The sequence below is a fragment of the Silurus meridionalis genome, chromosome 5 (assembly GCF_014805685.1).
Source record: "Silurus meridionalis isolate SWU-2019-XX chromosome 5, ASM1480568v1, whole genome shotgun sequence".
In the NCBI taxonomy this organism is placed as follows: Eukaryota; Metazoa; Chordata; class Actinopteri; order Siluriformes; family Siluridae; genus Silurus; species Silurus meridionalis.
Window position 1 is genome coordinate 20,657,313 of NC_060888.1, and position 18,197 is coordinate 20,675,509.

An 18,197-nucleotide genomic window follows, 5' to 3' on the forward strand; every position below is an offset into this window, starting at 1 on the left:
TCCCGTCAACGTGTTAGCACTCTGGCACACATGGTATGCAGTGATGTTTGATACACAGATGATTACAACAATAGGGACTAAGTTTACAGACATAAAGTTCCCCTTTATGTCAGCCACGGCTCACTGGCCAGCCTTTAATATGTCTTTGGTGGATTGTTGAGCCTTTACAGAAACAATCAGCAGGAATTATGTTTTCATTTCCTCTCTGTTGCCAGCAGTTTCATTAAGCATTATTGTGAGTGATGTTCTTATTTATCACTTAATAAGTGTTCTCTCAGGCTGTTTCAAAGAAGTGGAAATGATGAAGGAACAACAGACATATATCCTAAATCCCCTTTACCATGGTTTCTTTGGCAACCTACAGTAGACTTTTGGTAACCAGGGCTATATAGGGTGTGGGGTGGCTTTGTGCGAGATTTACAACTTTGTCTTGTCACATTTGGTTATGCTCAGTGGTACTGTGTAATATATGGGGTTACCTCTAACCTTTCCATCAAAAACCCTCAGGTATTGGCAGCTGGATTTAGCAACATGAATTAACATGTTCAACTTAGGACAGGGTTAGAAAACCAAACAACTCTGACTAGCAGGGGTCAGGGAGCGGTAACGGGCGTGTTCTGCCTGAAAGATAGGCCTGAGGTGAGAGGAAGTGGAACATTGGTGGTCTGGGTGGGTGAGAGACACAACTGCAGCAGGCTTGGTGTTGCGAGACAGCCTCGGACAGTGGGAGGCAGCAAAGAAAGCGAAACAGTGGCCGTCATAGGGTCATGACAGCTGGCATGGTCTATTTGCGGTCAGTGTGTGTGTAGAACTGCTCTCCACTCTGCCCCGAAGGAAAGCGTGTGGTTGCAGTTATAGACTGCACAGCGCAGGCCAAGATCTGTGCTTTTTACACACATACTCACAAACTCCGACATGCACACACATGCAGTTCAACGATTCCTCCTCCCACCCCTTGCTCTCTTTCATACCCCCATACCGATGGCTAATAGGAAGCAAATGAAGAATGAGAGCTCAGCCATGAGCATGCCTGCTTCTATTTATTAATGGTGGAGCAGAGCAAGCCTTCATATTAACTTCTTTTCCTGTGTGGAGTCTGGCCCCATGTGCTGCTTAGGTACAAGCACTGAGGATTTTAGTAAGGAAGAGCCACAGAACCCCACCCCTGCCATTACACTGGGCTCAGGTTGCGTGTGATTGTTGTGATTTAGGAAGAAAATGGGTGCGTAGTGCAAAGTGAATCCTCCTTCGGCCAATTCAGAGTTCTCGCTTTCTCTTTAATTTGCTGGACTCAATTATTCTGGCGGACGCAAGTAGTTATCCTGTCAAAGCTTAATGATCATCTCTCATGGCTGTTTTTTGATTGATCAGGCCTGAAGTTTGCCTGACGCCTGAACAACTATAAAGATCTGGGCTCAGGCCAGCTTCCTTCTGGCTCGCGTGTGCCGTTGCTTCTAAGAATGTTTGGCTGAACATTGTTTTTGTATCAAGCAATTCTTATCCCCTTGTATCAACCCCCACCTTTGGAGTTTGTTTTCTTTTTGCAGCACTTATTTATTAGAAGCAAATCAGCCTCCCACGTGCAGGGCGGAGTATCTCTCGGCTGGTTTGCGCCACTCCTGGCTCGGAGCTTTGAACTCCAGATGGGAAGCAGGGCCTTGCTTTTTGAGTACTGCAAAAACCCAAAGCATTCCGGCCTGCAATATATACATCAACTTCAGCACCTAGGTAGCACAATGAATCTCTCATCAGCAATTTCAAAATTCATCATTATAATTGATGTTTTATAAAATCCCCATTGTAATTACTTTTTACACACTAATGTATCTTTGGAGCAAGAACTAGATTCAGCGGCAGGACCAGCATTTACATGATAATTACAGTAATTCTACATTGCCGTGTAAAGTAGTGTGTTTTGGTAGCCGCAATAGCTCGCTAATAGTGCAGCGCGTCTCGAGCGTATAAACCAATGGAGCTGTGGCTCAGCGGCCCACGGATTGTTTTCAGAGAAACTAAGCCTCCCAGAATCCAGCCAAACATCGTCCAAAATAGGGCTCGGTTTTTAAAGGCCAGACAGCTTAGTGATTTACTCTAAAGTCATATTTAGATAAATATAAGCTCCGAAGACTTTGAAAGAGCACTGAGGAAAAGCCGGCTGTATCCAAGGAGCTCAAGAAAAAAAAGCTGAATTCATTTTTATTTTGTTTGTTTGTTGTGTTTAATGGAGATGGTTTTCTCAGTAATCATCCAGCATGTTTGAAAGCATCAGGGGAGAAGATAAGACATGTGCGAGACTGAGATGACAGTGGAAAATGTTTCTCTGCTGTCAGACAAGGAAAGCTAATATTTTCAATTATGCTCCAGTGGGAGAGCTGTCAGTTCGTTAGTCCCTGTTCACCAATGACTTTTACATTGCCATTGGCAGCTACTTAACCCTGTCAGATTTTCGGAAACTAGGCCAATACATAGACTGAAATAAGAGTGTTCCTAAGCTGCAGCTCACGTTAGCTTTTACATTTGCATTTACATTTGTGGTCCAGAGCGACGTGCAAAAGTGCTTGAAGTCTCTAGCAATGAATAATTCTACACTGGTATGCTAGATTACAAACTTAAGATAAATCAGACTACAACTCTTGCAGTTTACAAAGCAATCTTGGAAAGTGCTAAAGTCTTTAACCATCTCTTGAAGATAGCCAGGGTCTCCTCGGACATCTAGGGGAAGTTCATTCCCCAGAACAGGGAAGAGCCTTGAAGTATACTTACCTCTCATTCTGAGAGAAGGTTTCCGTTTCTGCTGACAGATGGTGGAAATAAACAAAGCAGTTTACCCTTAGCAAAGTTGGACAAATGTCAGAAACAATTATGTTTTTTTTCCACTTAGTCAGAACTTTTGAAAGTTCCTGTTTGCTATAGAGGTGCATGCAGATATGTAGGGCGACTCCGAAGCCAAGAGTTCTTACTCTGTCTTACTCTGTAACACCTCCCTGTAGTAAAATCAAGCTGCACAAGAATGCTGCCATATAGTTTATTGAACGTTTATATGTACATAATGTGCACTAAAATAGAAGCGCACACATTGAAGCCATTTAGGTTTCCAAATAAAGGCAAAGCACATTGATAAAGGAATTGTTATGTAGTGGATCTGAATATCATTAACGTCTCTTCCTTGTTATAATTCAGCTGGCTAGGAGGAGGATGAGCTTGGCCTTGGACCAGTCTGTCAAAGTTAAAATAGTTTTGTGTGAGTTTAACCTCTCAGGTGTTGAAAATCCTCATCCAGCATAATTTCTGCATTTAAGGTCTCAGGCACCAAGAGATCTGCTTTTATGAAGTTCAAGGGAAAAAGAAAAAATAGATGTATTTTTTCATTGTTAAAGTTTTGTTCCTGGGCCAGATTTTGTTTTAGGTTCCTAAAATAAGTTTAAATCTTATCTTCTCTCTCTGAACTGTTTGGACATCTCAGCATCTGTAGTTCTTATTTATCTGGACATACACACGAGTTTTGGCCGTGGGGACCGCACTCTTTGATATTCCTGCATGCCCGAATAGCATATTTATGCAAGCGTGTGTGCTTTGTGTGAATTGGAGGCATGGTGTGGGGCCCCACAGAGCCACCCAGTGTTCTACAGGCTGCACTGCTCACACAGCTGGACCTTAGTTTGTATGCTTACAACTGGTAAAGAGCTGATGGTCCACGGCTCTCAGTGCTCACGTGAGGTCTCCTCTTCCCTGCAGGGCTACTAAACAGAGCAAGAGAATGACAGAAATAAAAGAAAAGTGTGAGAAAAAAGGAAGAAAAACTGTGCAGGCTAAACTACTGATTAGATTTGGTTAAACAAAGGCAGATTATTACAAATGACCCGAACATGCTTTATTGCTTTGGCAATTAGTTAACCAGATGCTCAAACCTAAATTTCCTCTCAGTGTTTCTACAGTTAGAGACAATAGCAGGACTGTGCAAAGCAGAAATTGGGTCTGTGCTAAAAAAAGAAGAAAGAAAGTTTCCAGTCACTCTTGAATGAGTTTGTGTTTGTGTGGCAAATGTTTTTACGTTTAAGCAGTCTGTTTATCCTGTATTTTTTCCTACAGTTCGAACAAGAAATTGCATCACTTATCGGCTTTTTTTACACACTTATTATAACCTGCTACAGAACGCATAATACCACTTTCCAGTACAGATACTGAAGCCTCAAGTAGCAGTTGATATTGATTTTCATCAATATAAATGAAAAAAAATATGGTGTAAATAGGAAAAAATTATTTAACAAAAATTTATGCAAGTCCCCCTATATGTAAACTTGTAAACTTATGTAAAACATGTAAAACTTATGTAAAAATGTTTCTAAAAAAAGAGTTCGTTTAGCACAAAGGATTTCCACACAGCTAAAATTAAATCAGGTCATGTTATTCGTTATCACATGACACACTTTATCCTGTCGTATCTTGCTGTGTTTCAAGCAATTCTCTAAAAGTTTAAGCTGTATTTGTTATGATACATGTTTTCTTTCATTCTCATATGAATTCCACTTTTTATTTCTGGCATTAGACTAATCTTAATACTCAGTATCAGATTATCTGTTTGCTACAATATTAATCCTATTTCAATAAATCTTTTTTTGTCAGAAATTGAATACCTTTGAAGAGCAACGTTTTGCTCAAAGCCTTGTCTATGCTTTAATTAAACAAAACACACTTAAACCTACATTTCTTTTCCTATAAACCTCTCTTACAAAGCTCTCAGCTCTAGTCACACAAAGACCTCCTACGTCTTTCCAGAGGAATTCCGCATAAGCTGTTTGGTAAATGTTGTACAATGTTAATTACTTAAATTGGCCTGGGGATTTCCTTACAAGAAGTGGTTGAGCTTCAGAGTATCAGGTCGGGTGTGTTTAGAAATACAGGTAAGTTGAGTGACATGTCTGTGGTTCAAAAAGATATCTAAATATTTGAGCATTGCACCCGGTGCTGCTTCCAGACCATCAGGTAAGCATACTCAAGACTAGACTTCCATCATTGTTCTTCTAAATCCCTTGTGTAGACATCCTGAATGGACTCTTGGATCTTGGATTTTTGCAGTGGATTAGCAGGGTCTTGAAAATGTCTACGATGGAAGAGGTTGAGAGGCAATTTTGAGAGAGAGAGAGGGAGAGAGAGAGAGATGTAATGAAACTCAAACTGCATCCCAGAGAGTAAATTAAAAGCACACTAATGTCCCTAATGCTCTATTAATGGATTATGTACAAGCTTAGTATTTTACAGTGAAACACTGGAAAGAGCCCATTGCATATAGAGCAAAACTCTGGAAAACTTTCAGCATCAAACCTGTTGTTGTCTGCAGACTAAATAATAACGAACACTGAATACTAAAAAAAGACGAACACCATTTTTATTGAGGACAAATTTATAGAGGTGTTTGCAGCAGGTGCTGCCCAGGATTGTTGTGAAAGCTTTTTTCAATGACGATGTTTAAGCCAGTCAAGCCTATGTCCCCTACCCCCATCACTGGCAGCAACGGGAGACAAGGACTAATGCGGCATGTTGATTGAGGGCTCCTATAATTTGGGAAATAGTTTGGAGCCATTACACACCAGGGTGTTTATCACAGGTAGTTCCCATGACAACCGGCCCAGATCGTAATTGGATTTAAATGGGCAGAACTGCTTGCACATGTTTCAAAGGGCCATGAGGAATGCACTGTAATGAACACGCACACTCAGGTTTCCTCTCTGTGTCATGCTGTCCTCGGCACTTACCACTCTATCCAAATCCCGAACTGTCCATACACTGGTTGTGCACATGTGTCTGGCTTGCTTCATGTAATGGTAGCCCGTGAAGGTAAGACCTTTTAGGAGGTTGTGGGTCAGGGACATGCAGTGCTAGATTTAATGGCAAATTTTTGCAATAGTAACAGTGGAGGAGTTTCAGCTGTCCTTTGAATCTGACTGTATTTTTTATGGGAACCAAATGTCCTGGGTTTACTATTGTACTTAAGACAATAGCCTCATTTATCAATTTGGATTTGGTATTTGTAAAAAAAAAGGCAGTTAGTTTGTGTTGTAAAAAAGAGCTCCTGTGTTTGTGGAAATTTAATTTGAAGAAGAATTACGAATGTGAATTGCAACTGATCAAGCTAGCTATCCAATTATGCAAAAAAAAAGAGCGTGCTTATGAAAGCACTAAAATGGCATAGTTGGCATTAGGGATGTGCATCTCCATAACTGAGGCTGTTGCGATTCGCACCTCGATGCATAGCCAACGATGTGATACATTTAAGATACATATGAAGCAGCTACCAATGTGATGCAATTCACCCTATTATGGTGCATAGTGATCTGATATCAATTTGATTTAACACAATGCAGCACAATTCAATGCAATATGATGCAATGGAAAAATATGATGCTGTGCAATTCAGTATGGTACAAAAATGATTTATTTGGTTCAGACAGACAGCAAATCATAAATTTACTTAAGTGCTTTTTGACTTTGAATGCATGGCTCTTTCATAAACAGGCCTTTGTAGTGCAAAAAAGAAAAAGATTCAATAAAACCAGATTTTCTTTTTATGTTCTGTCTCCAGGAACATGCAGCTCTACCTCTGTCATGTTAATCTATATTCTATATGTGACTTAATGATTAATCTATATGTGAATCTCAAGACACGCCCCGGTCTTCATAGTGTTGTGATATGTCATATTAATATAGCAGCAGCGTTGCTAAAAGAATGCACTTGAGAAACAGTTTAGCAAAGAGAAATCAATCTACATATAAAATATTGGTCACAAATCATTAGTCACTTTCTAAATAATGAAGGTATAGCGCATTTACTAATAATTATATACAATTCAATCTGTTTCTACAGATGCAAATATGTTAAGAAAGATGCATCATGATACAAATGCCAACTTGTATCTGATGCAAATCTATGATTCTTACCATCCTTGTTGCCATTTTGGCAATCGACTAATAGATAACTGATATTAAGTGAATGTATAATTTTTCTTGTATAAGACAACATTTGGTTTATAAATCAGAATTTATTTTCTGCTGTCACCTCTGACTTGCTTATTATGGATCTACCTAGATCTATATCCAGAATTCTGAAAATCTGCTTTGTGACAAAACACTAAAAGTACTCTAAACGTAATATGCATATAAAGCTGAATTCAAAGAGGTTCTACTTTGTCTACTTTCTGCTTGGTTTCCAAATGGAAACCTAAACGTTTGAAGAGTTCCAGAGACAAATCAAAGAACAGGTGCTACTGTAGATCCTTAATTTTAGTATCTAATTTATACCATGACATTTCTTCTGTCTGTAACTGTCTTATTTTCACTCAGTCGTTCTTTTGGTTGGTCATTTAGTCTGTTTTGCTGAGATCAGTAATATGTTCATGATACTTCTGATTAACTGCCTTCAGGCTCTTTCTCTGGAATGCTGTGCTCCAATCTGGGTTTATTTCTTGTATATTCATACTTGATGTGCTGCATGGCACTTCTTAGTGTATCATGTGAAATTACACAGAGGCTGTGCATGAAACCACATTTCGAGGTATTAGGAGTGAAAGATGATTGTGTATGTTAGACTTGCGTATGTTAAGAATTGCAATATTGTTTAGGTTTAAGATTTCCTCAGGGTTGTTAAACCGCTTAAGCCTCCTGCTCACCAGCAACCTTACTGGAACTCTTTGGTCACGCTATTTGTTTTTGCAAGTGTAAGCTTAAACACAAAAGTGATCTCCTGGAATGTGCTCTTTTTTTTGCGCATGAAATTGCGCATCTAGGAACAAGGCAAGAAAAACAAACACAAGCACTGTTAAACCCACAGCCTTCTCCCCTGACTGGATTTCTCCCTCCTGCTAGCAGTGTTGTTGCCTTTCACACAAGGGTGAGGAGGATTTCTGACAGGCCAGCACATTTGTTGTGTGCTGTTCTGTTCGCATGGACGTGTGAATTGGCGGGCGCTGGACGCTTGGCTGGCGTGGTGCGTCTCTCAGACAGAACGGCCCATCGTGAAAGTGTGACAAGGTCTTTTTGCGTCATTTTTGGGCTACAACAAAGTGACCTGGTACAAAACCAGCGACTGGGCAAGCAGACAAATATGCGGACGTCTCTTTAACAATCCAGTCACCCAGAAAAGGCCGTCTGGTCTTCGTGCCAAGCGAGCGGACAGGGTTTACAATCCAGACGGCACATGCCTCGAGACACTCCAGCCAGAGAGAGAGGAGGAAAGAGAAAGCTGACTGACAGGATTCACTAGCAGGCTTCCTTTGCTTTTGAGTCCGCATATAGTTGTCACTTAGCTAATTACTGCTTCTTTTTAAGATATGAAGACTTTGCCCACAGCCTACAGGCCCCTTCAGGCAACAATGTGGAATGTTATGGAACTCAGAATGAACTAAGTGGAAACAGACGACTCGCCTCGGTTTCCCCCGTTGTTGTTTTTCCGCTTTTATCTCCCTGTGCGTCTCCACAAAGCCAGTTCACATATTCAAGCATCTATTAGTCATTCCGGCCACTGAGCGGTGAGGAGTTACTTGGCTGAACCCTGGAGCTGGGTGGTTGGATGTTATGCAGCCTTAATGCCTGGCTTGGGGCTCCCAGGCGGCTGCTCGAATACGCACGGCTCATTGCTGCCACTACGACATACATGGGAACGTCAGAGTGGCCTCGCAAAACGAATAGGCTGAGAAGTGTGCAGATAAATTGTTACATTATGCGCATTTTGCTTGGCACAGCACTGCAAATCAGCTCTCATGAGAACTTTATACACTCAGATGATAATGTATGCATGTCCAATTGTCTGTGTGTGGTATGTTTTTCTGTTCTGTTTTCTGTGTGAATTGAGGTAGATGTGATGTGTACTTTGTGTTTACTTATGGATAGTTTGGGACTAGTTGAGTTGAAGAAACAGACAAAAGAGCTGGGTTGGAAGACCACATGGACCTGCTGTCCTGAAATGATTAATTCTATCGTACTAGATCAATGTTGTCATGCTCATAAGAGGGTCTGCATTATATACTTCACACAAATATCAAGAGCTTTTCTTAATAAAACAATGCAAAACAGCGGTGTGTCTAGTTGTCCTTACGATCATCGTTTACTTGTTTTTCTTTCACACAGAAAGATGAATCATTCTTTTCTTGTTCATCGGAAAGAAATATTAAGAGAATATGAGTTTGCAGCCAGACAATGAGATAAAAATCATCATGTGGTGACAGCCACACGTCCTGGAAATGAGAACGCAGAGCTAAGGCCATTGGTCCTGGGTAGTTTATTATAGCATGGGCTGCTAAAGCAGCAGACTCCACACAGCTATGCACAGAAGGTATAACAGAAACAGAATAACACGGGCACGTATTATCTGCAGGAATTTATATCAACAACGGCTTAAAGTAATATACAAACAGCATGAACAAAAAACAGTGAGAACGAGGGCCTATGAATGGAATCTACACAGAGGTGGCTAATCCCCGTCTCAGCTGGGATGGAAGACATTCTCACACTCAGATGGCCGTCACTCCCTTTCTGTTTTTATGTAAAAAAAACAACAAAAAAAAACATGTCTGAGAGGTCTATATTAAATAACAGACAGGTTAAACCATTGCTAACTAGAAAAAAAAACTAGCATGCAAAAAAGAATTCTACAATTTTTCCCCAAAAATTCTGCTTCCATAATAATTGATAAAATGTATTGTTTCAGCTTATGCAGCCAGTACTGTTGCTTGCTTTACAGGTTTCTCTGTTTTCCTCCTACAAATACATAATGACTGAAAGTTTTTCATTTGAAATTAATATCTCCACATTTTGTTTTACTTCAAAAACTGTCTGCAACTGTAGCGAATTTCGAATGAAGTTCGGCCTTAAAATTTTTTTACATGAACAAAAAATATCTTTTACAATTTAATGCTAGCATGTCAGCCAGTTTCTTTCTGCGCGATTCTTCAAAAACATTGCAATAAAAGTTAGTTATGGAAGACATGGTTTATTTGCAATATTGCGCCCGTCTGAGAGACATAGAAGAGCATTAGGATCCCATCTGGTCTATCTATACCGACCGATCACAAAAGATTATATTACTTACAGATCAAAACAATTTGTGGTTTAATAGACAGCATGAAATTTGATTCGTTAGATGTTTATTAGTCAGATATCATCCTGGCTATTGTGCACTAAAATCAGAATATATATATATATATATATATATATATATATATATATATATATATATATATATATATATATATATACACAGCTGGTCCCCAAGTTACAGTGGTTCAACTTACGAGTTTTCGATCTTACAATAACAATAGCGATAAAACAAAATTGTAAAAATATAAAAAAAATTCATGCAACAGGCACAGGCAGCAGCGTACGATGTAAGATATGTTGGACGTGCAGCTGGGATGAGTGTATCTCTCGCCCTGTGAGATGCCCCACTGTCGCTAGCAGTTGACGGAGTAAAGTTGTCTCAGTGTGTATTTTATTTCTGTTTCAAACAGCAATTTTAGTGATAAAAGCATGTCTTCCACGCACCCAAGTATGTCTCTTGCTTGAAGTGAAAGAAAAGAAGAGGAAAGCCATCAGTTTAGTGCAGAAAATAAAAATTATAAATCAGCATGTGTGTGTGTGTGTGTGTGTGTGTGTGTGTGTGTGTGTGTGTGTGTGTGTGTGTGTGTGTGTGTGTGTGATTTGTAAATCTATAGGCAAATAAGGACAATATTGTTAGGGGTGGACTAATTTGGGAAAGGTTATGTTACCACGGTCAATCTGGTATACATCTTATATGTAAATGTCAGTACTGTATTGCAGGAAGGGTGTAATGGGAAAAACACACCACTTAATCGTGGAAAGAGCTCATCTGAATCCTTTGCTGTCCAGAGACACAGAGCAGGGGGGGTATAAGCTGCCATGGAGAAACGCCTGCCAGGGAAATCTAACATTTCAGATTAGCTTGCCTTTTATTTTACTTGGGCACATTGACATCACCACATTATTTTTCTTGCTGTGCGTTTTTTCCCTCACCCAAATGATTTTTGAAAATTGGATTTACTCGCACCTATTAATCATGTAGGAGGAAAAGTAACGCAAAGGGGGAAATAGAGCACGCTAATTTCCCTGTTCCCACCGATGACAGTGTTGTAACCTTACAAGCCAAAGAAAACAGGTTTTAGGCATCATTTCATCCCGCTTTAAGCTGTTCTGAGCTCTTTTTGCAGGTCTCACCACTGAGGACAATGTAATTAGGAAAAGCTGGGGAAATAAATGCTGTAACGTGGCCGAGGCTTCTCAGAAAAGCCAATCTTTCTTACTCTTTTCAGAGATGTCCTGTGAGAACATGGAGAAAAGAATGTGTTATGTTAAGATGTATTGGGTGGGGAAGGTGTAAGCTTAGTAAATGACCATTTTTTAAAGAGGTTTTGAAAATTTAATTTTATTCAGTGCAGAAAAAAAGTATGGGCCTGCTGTCACATTATCTCCCTTTTAAGACTTCCTAACTGTTAGAAGGATGTGTGTGAGACTTTTATGAGGTGAAGTTCAGTGTTGAGTAACTGCAGCATGAGGAGACACAGTCCTGCCCCCTCGTCTCTCTGCTAAAGAGACATGCCTTCGTCATGTCACTCAACATCTCCACCCAAATATTTACAACTTGAGCTAAATGTGAAGCTAAACTGCCCTCACACTTCCTTGCCCTTGAAAGCTGGAGAAAGCCTGAAACAGTTATTGGCCCATTTATTGCTTTCCACCATCATCATCTTTTGAATCAGCCTCTTTTCAACAGTGATACCTCAACTTCAAGCCTCATGACAGCGCACGTGAGATCGATTATGCTTCCTTTGTAGCGTCATCTGGGCCACCAAACACTTTCCAGACCTGTCTGCCTCATGTGGTTGTACTATTTCAGGAAAGTTGCCTGAGCACTTTCATTTAAGATGATTTTTCTGAACGCTGGAAAAAAAAGTAATGCAGTGAATGCACATGTCTTTTTTCAATGCCTGTGGGGTGTTTGTGTGTAGGTGTGTGTGTGTGTGTGTGTGTGTGTGTGTGTGTGTGTGTATGTGTATGTGTGTGTATATGCATGTGTGATGGAGGTGTGTGTAGCTGGTGGACTGTATTTGGCAAACCTAGACTTCTTATAAGGATTGAAATACACATCAGATGTTGTGTGTGTTTGCACATGCTTGCAAACACCTTTGAAGACTTTGGGGAACACACTCCATGTGGCTTTAATGGTGCGTGGAAGACGGCAAGCTCAATAATCACGGCTGACCCTGATCCGCAAAGTGTTTTCTATCCGTGCAGTTCACCTGACCTTATCCGCCTTTAGAGAAGCAAACATGGCCTGTTCAACCCTGTATTTTTGGTTCTGCTTTGAATTGTGTAAGTATTAATAATTGCTGCCGATTAGCACCAGCCGTGAGCTATTTAGACTTGTATATTTGCGCTCGGGGGAAACTAGTCTGGCCATGCTTGGTCACATGGTCACTCCGGTGTTATGTGCTTCCTGTGGCCTCTATCATTAACCCTTCAGAATCTTGACTTGCTAATTGAGTCCATGCTTGAACTAAATAAGTCTCCTGACATGTTGCTTAAAGAAATGCAGGTCTCCGGTTCATTTCCAGCACTGAAGCCATCTCCCATCGAAGTGAGTGCTGAGAGTTTCAACCATCGCCAGGGCTGATTGCTGAACTGAAAAGCAGTAGAAGCTTTTCTTTCTCTGACAATGTGTCGATGGAGCAGTCGACACACATCTGTGGTTTGGGAGCGTGATTTTTCCTCTCTCCACAGCACAGACAGACGCTGTAATACTAGATTATTAAAAGCTGCCTATTTTCTGCTTGGATTCCCAAATGAATGGAGGCTTCGCTACAGAACTGCCACTGGAAACCAGAGCTTCTCTGACAAATCTTGCTCCGGTGTTTGGTGGGCCATTTTATCTGAATTTAGAGATTGGTAATAGAAAACGGCAGACACTAATAGCAGTGGACACAAGTGCTGAAGCGAGACTGAATATGAATGGTGGGTCAGGGACAGTTTTTTCATAGCACATAAGTAGTTTTGATTTGAGGTCAACAGGCTGCTTGAGGTCAACAGGAATATTTATGAGTCAATTAAGCAACACTAGACATCTATAATGATTTGGGAATCATTTTCATGGGGGTTTTAGCAGTTGTAATTTATAATTGAAACCGAGTACGCTTGCTGAAACTAGAAGCATCATTAATCTTTTAGAAAATTGTCTTGAGTGTGTAAAATTTCGTAGACCAAACTGAACAAGAAATTGTAAAAAAAAAGTCTACACACTCAATACAATTACAATGAGGCAATTACTCATCCTACCTCCTGTAAAACAAGGTTCACATTAGTCAGTCTCCGTATATACTGTATGTAAATGTACACAGAATTTCTTCCAATAGTCTATGAGCATTTTTTTCCAGCTGGATTTCTACAAATAGACCATTTTATACGAATTTCTTATCCCAGGCACATTGTTAGAGAACCTGTGCTTTCTTCTTTATTATACATGTAAATCTAAGGTTTTGCTAGCAAATCACTGATTTAATGTGGCAAAGTAAATATAATGAGCAAACTTTACCGGTTTTAATTAAGAACCTTTATAGCTTTTATGTGTCTGAAGACTCCAAGGCTTCAGGATCCCCAAACATTGTAGTCTAGGGAACTCTTAGAAATGTGCACCATTGGCTGAATATTTGCCTGGAAGAATGGCTTATAAATTATTTTGTCCTCCATTTTCGTAAAGCATATTTTCTCAAGAAGAGCTTTGTGAATGAGCAGAGGAATTTTTGTATGATAAGAAACAAATGTGACCACAGACTAAAGTAATTTGCTTATCTTGGATTGACATCTTGGAGGGCTTGTTACTGTTTTCAATTTTGTTCTCATAGAATTGTTCATTTTTGTGATTGAAATCTTTCTGTCTCATTGGCGCTTAATGCTAATAAGTAAAAAGAATGGCCTTCTGTACACAGATATGAGACATAACAGGGTAGAGCCTATAGCACTTAAACCCATTTCTCCCTAACAGGGCCATTAACAGGCAACTTATGCGCATGAATGATTTAGCCCGTTGCTGGTACTTTGTCCTTCACACATACACATACATGCAAAAACATTAATCATGTTGAGGAACAAAAAAGCCTGAAACCTGGTCGCAGGAATCGCCAAACAACGACCTTAAGAAGCACAAAGCTGTTTTTCAGCAAATGAGTCCACTATGGCCGGAAGAGCTTTTGGCTGTAGAGATGAAAGGCTCTTTGGGGAGCCTGTATTAATGAAATTTGCCGAGTGAAAGCCGAGCTGCCCAGCCGGGGCCCAGCAGCCCCTTTACCTGCTCATACTGACACTTGGCCCAAGGTCACAGAGCTGCAGCCGGAGCAACACTTCCGCCCATCCTCACTACTATTACACACACACATATACACATGACCAGGGACAGACACCAACTCATCAAAAGGTAACCTTACACCCCTCACTCAAGCATGCCAGTAAAAGGAGTGCTGGCTGCATTGTTAAGTTGGGAAACTGGCTTGAACTGATATATGAACTCTATTCACATCCTTTTTATCGCCACATCCTGGTCGATTATGCTCAAATCTGCTTTTCCAAACAGGCCAGGAAAGTGAGGTTTTTCCACTATTTTTCCAGCTGACTCTGGAAGTACATAACGTCTTGGTGGAAGCATGCTGCGCAGAAACTGCAATCACCTGCAACCCTAGCAGCAAGAGGGTGTAAAAATATTTGAGTGTAAATGTAACCTGTACTCGGAATTACAGGGCAATTACACTGGAAATCTTAATTATCCAAATGATGACTTGCAGTTTGTTTTGTAGTAACGGTTCCTACACTCTACAGACAAGAGGCATGCAGTCATGCAGGACATGTTTTATTAATTTAAGGAGAGATGTGAAATATCAGGAGATGTTTCTGAAAATTTCCCCTGGCTTTCTCTCAACAGCATGCACAAATCATGCACACGCCGGGGCTATTTCTCCTTGCAAAGGTCACTGCTTGCCAAGTATGCACGCACACGCTTATAAAAGTAGGTGTGGTCTTTGTTGGTGGGGTTTGGGGAGTATTTTTAATTTTTGTGATGAGGAGATTACTGTTATTGACACTTTTGGCTACTAGATTCAGACAATTACAGCTAAGTGTGTAAAGTAATTAGAAATTCAGTCATGGTGCCAGGCACCAAGCTCTTTTCTAGTCCATAGCTGTGTGGAAACACGTTACCTCAGTTTTTAGCTACTAAAAAGGTTTTATACTCTATGAAAAAACTGGATGGAACCAACAAAACAGGAAGCATATGTGTAGATTTTGATTAGTTTTATTAAACAGATTATTGGCACCTTACCCATTCTTATGATTTTAGAAGAAGAATACCCTTAATTTGTCACATATAAATTAGAGCACAGTGCAATTAATTTTTCACATATCCCAGCTTGTTTGGAAGCTGGGGTCAGACATAATACGGCACCCCTGCAGCAAAGATGGGTAAGGGCCTTGCTCAAGGGCCCAAGAGTGGCAGTTTGGCAATACCGGGTCTTGAACCCCCAACCTTCCGACCAGTAACCCAGCACCTTAACCACTGAGCAACCACTCCCCCTTTTTTTAGTTGATAAGCCTATAGAGTCCCAATCTGTTCTGCTATATAACAGAAATATTGGATGACAAATGAAATCTTAACCCATCTCCTGCTCTTTGAGGAAGCGTGACCGTTCCGCCAGAAACGTCCGACAAGCTTGCAGTGCTGAAAGCTGATGGGGCCCTGGAAATGGAGCTCCAGGTGCTGGAGCTCGAGCATCCTTTGCTTTGTTCCAGTGAGGAACGAAGAGAAAGAGGGGGAGGGCTAAGTATAGGAGGAAAAGCTGTTGAAAAGTCTCAGGAGGAGAGTTTCTTCGGAAGGGGTTGCAGGTCAGCCATGTGGAAAGGCAGGAGTGCTGTTTTTGGAGTGAGGTCAAGCACAGGCATTTGGGAATTGACAGCAAGTAAAAAAAAGGCACCCCTGTGGAGTCCTTGCCTAGCCATGACCCACAGAGACACAGTGTGAGGGTGTGTTTTGTGTATTGAGCTGTCCTGTTTTGGTACCCCTGGCCAGTGGACAAACAGGCAAAATCAGAATCAGAGCTTTTCTTAGAGGGTTTAGTACTTCTGGCAGTGGTCAAAGCTACTGGTTGTCAAGTTAGAAAATACTTGTTAATAAGTTTTATGGGATCTTTTGTGCATTACAGAGGTAAATACTTCCATTGTTCATATGCACAATTATTGGCTATCACAGACATAAACTTCCATTCCATGCTTAACCTCCTATGATGTCTGACAAAGACAAACAAATAGCCACACATGCACTCAGTGAAGACACGCTGTCTTCATTACAGCTTTGCTGCTAAGAAATCTCAACCTCTTCCCAGCCAAGCCCATCTCCCCTGACATTTGTTTCCAATCAAAACTTCAATTCCCCTTTTTTCCAGTTCAGAAACCTGCAATAATGGAGTTAACCTTTTGATACATTCTCTACTCCTCACAGGTTCTGGCTTAATGCTGAGCCTTACCTGACATCAGCTCCTGCTAACCAATTTACTCAGCTCTAAGCCTGCCATATTGCTCTTGAAGGGCACTACTCTTTCCTGTTCTTTGTGTTGCTCTCCCTTTATCCCATGACATTATTGTCTTCCAATTATGCTTTCCAAACATCAGACAAAGTAACCCAAAAGTCTTTCGGAAGCAGCGGCTTATTCAGGTTTCAGACTTGAAGAGCAATTTCCGACTCTTGGGCTCGTGAAAGATCGTGGGTGTTTTTAGGAGCAAGCAGCCTGGCACCAGTGTAACAGATTCACTACTAATGTTTAAAAAGTGCCTGTCTGAGAAGCATGGATTTAATTATTCTGGTAATTTTTATCAGTATTACTGTCAGACAAGCATGTCTGTGGCTGGGTCACTTGTGGCCAGGCTAACATATTAGGGCAACTATAAATTTGACCAAATGTAACCCAACCCCTTCAATTAATTTCTTCCAGGGATATAACTGTCAGAAAGGATTAATCTGATGTTCCACTGAGCCCCTGTGAAGTTGAAATGGGCCTGTTTTCATTTGGACCCATAACTAATTTACAGGGATTTCCTGACGTGTTTGATTGTAGCCTCTTGTGTATATGATGCTGTGTTCATTTTGCATTAGTATTTTAGAATGTAAGACATGTTTGCCTCACAGTAAGTGTGAGGTGGATGTAATCCAAAGCAGGATGAAATGAAATGCAGAAATAAGTGGTCAGCAAGGAGCTCTTGATGTGTAGCTTTTGGAATAGAAGATGGCTTGTGGTCATGTTCACCTCCATCCTGTTAAATGTAGAGCAAATTGGCTTTGGTACGACTAATAGTTCTAGACATTTGTTTGACCGCACCAACCATCCTTAATTGACTTCATTCAGTTTTACAATATACTTATGTGAGTTCAGACAAAATGCTAATATTCCCTCCTTAGGATATTTTTTACGCTTAAAGTGTTAAAATACAAAAAAAAAAAATTAAGTGCGTGTCATACTAGTGCAATTTTCTAACTCATTTGTCAATCCTAGTCTAGGACAATGCTAGTTGCTCTCAGTAGTCAGCTGTCAATTGGCTAGCAAGCAAAGAAAGCTGTGAATTTTACAAGCTGTGTGTAAATCTGTATGATGTAATGTGCATTAATACATGGTCAATTTTATCCCATTGCTTTTTTTATGTATCTATTTCTATTTCTTGTGGGTGCATTTTGAAATCTTTTTCTACAGTCATTTCATTACTTTGACATTTTTCAGGCAGTTCCTTTTACAGAGAAAGACTGACAGAGTCAGCATTGGGTCAGCATTGATATACAGTCAAATATTAATTTGTATATGTGTATGTTGGCGGGCCGCTTTACAGGCAGACGTCAGTCACATTTGTTAGCTCAGCAGTCCGGCAGCCTTGCCTTTGCCGTCTCTAAACTGCATATCCTCTCCCCCTCCATCTGTCTGACTCCCATAATCACAGCTCTGCGTAGATTGAAATGGAGGGGTAGGCTAAGCTGCGGTCCCATGCTGGACTCAGTGTCATACCCAGTAATGCTCACTTACCTCTGCAAGCCTCATGTACTTCTGAACACAAACATAGGCATCACTAGTCACGTACACACATACCTGTACATGTACATAAAGGAAACC

At 40.6% G+C, this 18,197-nt stretch overlaps 1 protein-coding gene across 1 annotated transcript in view; it reads left to right on the top strand.

The window, feature by feature from the left end:
* The window catches only part of slit3 (slit homolog 3 (Drosophila)), a 160,424-nt gene that overhangs the window by 15,241 nt on the left and 126,986 nt on the right, over positions 1-18,197 (top strand). The window lies entirely within an intron of this gene.